The sequence below is a fragment of the Lygodium microphyllum genome, chromosome 29 (assembly GCF_053477565.2).
Source record: "Lygodium microphyllum isolate KBCC chromosome 29, Lygodium_microphyllum_v1.1.10, whole genome shotgun sequence".
NCBI lineage: Eukaryota > Viridiplantae > Streptophyta > Polypodiopsida > Schizaeales > Lygodiaceae > Lygodium > Lygodium microphyllum.
In genome coordinates this window covers 42,495,771-42,500,874 of record NC_141163.1, presented here as the reverse complement: position 1 = coordinate 42,500,874, position 5,104 = coordinate 42,495,771, and the positions used below count along the sequence as shown (strand labels likewise).

General features: G+C 38.1%; 1 pseudogene; it reads right to left on the bottom strand.

Annotated features, from left to right (window-relative positions):
- Positions 1-1,126: 1,126 nt before the first annotated feature.
- LOC148010555 (short-chain dehydrogenase/reductase SDRA pseudogene) lies at positions 1,127-1,837 on the bottom strand (annotated as a pseudogene).
- Positions 1,838-5,104: the final 3,267 nt, after the last annotated feature.

The window sequence follows — 5,104 nt, the reverse complement described above, 5'->3', positions numbered from 1 at the left end:
CCGTTTAAGATATTGCATGCATTGATAGGTGTAGGCATCGTTTTTTATGTATTTTTGTTTATTGAAAGTGAAAAACCTCATGCTTCAGCTCCATCATATGATCACATACATTAATCTTATTTTTTCTTATTTTTATGATGCAAAAAATTTGTTGAAAAACATAGATCTAGAGCTAGTTAGCTATGGTGGATGCAAATCAAACACACAATACATTATTAGAATGAGAGATTGTAACTCAAGTGAATTAGGTTCCAAGATAAATTAGCTTGGACTCATAAACACAGTCTTGAGTAGCTCAAACTGATAGTTCCATTACCTTTTTATGAGTGTCAACCAAGTACATGCCTTTATAGCTTTTTGGATAGTACCATTCTCCTCACTGTGCATATGGGATTTTAGGCATGTCTTCCTAGAGCTTCTAGATTATACATTTTTGTCATATCTCTCATACAGCGCCTCTTATGGGCAGCCTCTTTTAGGCATACATCCAGCCTTTACAGGCATATGTGCAAGCATCATTTTCTATTCTCATCACCCCCCTCAAATGATGAGTTCCTACCCTTGCTGGCTCCCCCCTCCCCCCACATGATGACATGGCTCAGGAGACTAGCTCTCTAGCACCCTAGTCAAGTTAAGGATTGAAACTTTACATTTTTGGTAGGGTTTGTTACATCCACTGTGGGAAGTAGATCCATTAAGGGAATAAAAGATCCATTATGGGACAAATGGGAAATTTTTCATGACATTTTGTTTGTTGTAGCAATGGAGTATTTTATCTTCTTCATTTCCTTCATGCTTCTTTGGCATCCTTTGATCTTCTTCTAGATCTTCTAGGTGTTTTTGATCTTCTTGAATTCTTAGTTGGTCTTCTTTGTATTCTTGGACTTCTTTTTCTTTATGTTCTTGTTCTCTATAGAAGCATTCTAAGCTAGTTCCTCTATTACATCTTGGCGTAGAGTTCCCCCAATCTTGAATACTCAAGGCACATATCCATCTGCTAAATACGGGCTTCACCCTCTATTCATATGCCTTGGGAAAAAAATGTGACATCTTTATTCCAATTAGCAGGAGTCAGTCCATTCTGTAAAGAACCTCTACAATTATTTTTCAACAAAGCAGCAGCTTTTTACAGTCTAGAGGGCATTCCCCCTTGGTGACAAGAAGGGTTTCTCCAGTAATGTATCAAGCATCATTTGAAACCAAGAAGGCTATAGGTGCTGCCATATCACGAGTAACACCGAACCTGTCCAATATGACTTTTCAACTCCGCCTTCATATCCTCATTTTGAAATAAAATTTTTGACAAATGTGTGTGTACAAATCTAGGGGCAACACACTTAACCTGTACATTTGGTGCAAGCTCTACAACAAGAGCCTTAGTCAACCCAAATAGAGTTGTTTTTGTAACCCCATACATAGCAAGAGCCTTTTGTGGGTTAAAGCCTGCTACTGAAGAAATTAGAATTACAGATCCTCCTCTCGATAAGTGAGAAGGTACCTCTTGAACGAGAAGAACTCCCACTTTAACATTTACTTTCCATAGCTTATCCAATGTTGCATCAAACATTTGGAGAATGGGATCTACAAAGGGGTTAGCTATTGCATTTGAGATCAAAAAGTCAATATGTCCATAATTCTAAACGGCGAGATTGGTAAGGTACTGAGCATTGCCAACATGACAAGCCACTCCAACAACATCAATATTAGAGGACTTCAACTTCGCCATAGCTTCATTCAAATTTTTTTGCTTTCAAGACAAGATGACAACGGAGGCACCTTTCAGGTTGAGGCGTTTGGTGATGGCAAATCCGATGCCCTATGTGGAAGCAATGACCATAGCGGCCTAGTTTTCGAACAGCTTCTGTTGGAACTGAGGAGAATCGGCCCCATGGCAGTTGCAGCAGAATGATGAGGAGTCAAACAAATGCACCTCCCCTTCCCCGGTGCAAATTTGTGTCAAGGAAAAGGCAATGGCCTACTTTTGCTGATGCTGCTTTCATTAATTCCGCAAGAAATCAATCGAGAATTCGGCCTCTTATAGCAGCGGTAGTGAGCAATCCTTCCCACACCCTTTGAATCTTCCTTAAGCTTCTTCTTCTCCTACATAGCACCTCTTACACAAAAATGGATCTTGAATGGCTTGTACAAGGATAAAAGAAAAATGAGAAAGAAATATTGAAAGATTATGCCCACTACCTAGTTCAGCCATGGCTCTGATACCATGTTGAAAAACACGGATCTAGAGCTAGTTAGCTATGGTGGACGCAAATCAAACACACGATACATTATCAAAATGAGAGATTGTAACTCAAATGAATTAGGTTCCAAGATAGATTATCTTGGACTCATAAACATAGTCTTGAGTAGCTCAAACTGATAGTTCCATTACCTTTTTTTGAGTGTCAACCAAGTACATGCCTTTATAGTTTTTTGGATAGTACCATTCTCCTCACTGTGCATATGGGATTTTGGGCATCTCTTCCTAGAGCTTCTAGAGCATACATTTTTTTCATATCTCTCATACAAAGACTCTTATGGGCAGCCTCTTTTAGGCATACATCCAACCTTTACATGCGTACATGCAAGCATCATTTGCTATTCTCAACAAAATGTACTTTTTTCTATTTTTCTTTAGTGTTCTCTATTTATTTATAGAAAATTATAAATAATTACTTATTTTTAGGTGTAGCATGATTATTTTTATGGAAAATGTTTTTTAAAGCATATTTCATTCCATGGGAACGACAAATATACACCAAAAACCCAAAAACTGCATATTTTTTCTAAAATCGCATAGCCTCAAGTTTTGTGTGTTTTGCATACAATTATTATACGATTGATTTTTTATGATTCTTTCAACATGACTGATCAAACAGAGAATTGGCAATCAAATCTAAGCATTACTAACCATTTCAAACAAGAATCCATCAGAAAACTTTCTTACAGATGTTGGCAAGGCATGTGTGGACCATATGGAAGAAAGCCCTCACCAATAAAGATTGATGCCATAAGAAGGATGCAGGAGACATATTTGAATGTATCTCAGGTGAGAAGATTTTTGGGTGCATGTGTCTTTTACGTGATATGGATTCCGCATTTTGCTCATGTGGCTGAAAGTTTACATGAGCTCTTGAGAAAAGGGCAAAAGTTTTGGTCGGGTAAACAACATAGAAAGGTAGTTCAAAAGTTAAAGAGCTTATTAATCTCAGCCCCAACACTAAAGAGAGCAAATTATGAGAATGGGCAGCCTATTATTCTCATCGTGGATACAAGCCCAATTGGCATTAGTTGGGCAGTGGGTCAGGATGATGCTGATGGGAATAGCTATGACATTTGGTTTGGAGCAAAGGTCCTCAATGACCGGCAATGGCGGTATTCTCGAGTGAAAAGAGAGATTTGGGGTGTAGTGACAACCTTTAAGTGTGATAAGTAGTATCTTATGGGAGCTCATGTAGTGGTAGAGATTGATTGTCTACCTCTATTGGGCATGATAGTAAATTCTACATTTTCCTCATAAAACTGCTCATTATGATGCGCATTTTTTGATGTTGGAGGCATGGTCTTTGAAGAACCATCATCAAGAGCTTTTGTTTCCAAGCAGGTTTTAGAAATGTAGGGTTGCCCAAGAATGATAGGATAACTACAACAGTCTTGAACAAAGATGTGAAAATTGTCTTTTATGTCTCCAATAGTTACCTGCACATTAGGATATGCAACATATAACTCTCCAAAAGAATTGTTTGTAGCTCTCATTTGTCAACTTGGATCAATATCTATCCGCCATCTGCCGCTTTCATAGAGACTCCTAGCCATGACATTTATTTCAAAACCATGGTCTAAGAGTGCAGTACATGGCGTTTCTTTTTCTCCAATTTTGACGACTGTCTCCGTTGTTGCTCTTGTCCAATGTGTACGGGAGTAGTGACTACTTGGAATGAATCAAGATTCTTCCTCATCATGCATGTGTTGTAGACGACGCGCATTGAGGTTCGCACAAATCCTTGTACCCAAATACAATCATTGCATCACGGTGCTATGCAACAAAATCACACATAGCATGAAAAGCATATAAGGTTACCTTGAGGGTTATGCACATAGACGGCACATGCATGGGAAAGAGTATATAAAACATACATCAATGGTACATGAAATGATCTTGCATTAAGAGTCTTGCATCCATCCTATGAAGGTTTCACATTAAATAACAGTAAAAGAGTTTACCTTGTGCTGCCAAACCATGAATTGATTACAACTCAAACAATAATTTGGGAATTATTTACATTGAAAGATAGTCTTGCATCATAATTGTTACAAATTTATCTTACGTTCTTTGCCATAGGAGAAAGGAAGATAAAGTCAAGTTAAAATTCTGCATATTATTGCGCTAGGGAAAGGCTAAAAGATATATGTCACTTAGAGAGGAGGCATAAATGCTCTTACCAAATTGATTATCTTGCCTTGAAATTATAGAATTTACAAGAGACCTCATCATACACCTTAGCCAAAGGAAGGGAGTGCTAAGTAAAATTTTGCATAGTATCACTCTTAGATCCCAAGGGGAAGAGAGAATATGTAGATGGAAATGTTATTGCAGCTATTCTTGCATTGTTTGAAAAAAATACAATTGGTTTTGTTGGTTGATCAAACAACATCATAAAATCTTTTACATTTAACTGCTTTTTGGTTTGTTGTTTGGATGATTATTCCAAGTGCTTGTGAATTATGGTAAATTCATGGTATGGGTCTGTGATGACAATTTGCCATGAGGATAAAGGAATGTTTTCTTGGAAGATAATATTAGGACTGATTACCTTGATTGTGATTGATTCTTAAATAAATTAATTAAGGAAAGGTTCTTTGCATGGGTGGATCACCTCCAAGATTGCACCACGAATCAACTCGAGAAGGGCATTGCTCGATTCATGGGCCGAAGGTCGAGTGGTAAAAAAGCCAACCATGGAATTGGTGTTTCACTCCTAGGTAGCTTATGGGTTGCCAAGTCCGGAACGGAGTTGAGGACCTTCGTGGCCCCAATGTATGTGGCGTTGGAAGATCCTATTCTAGATAAAGGATGGAAATTGTGGTGCCATGTGATTTGGACCAA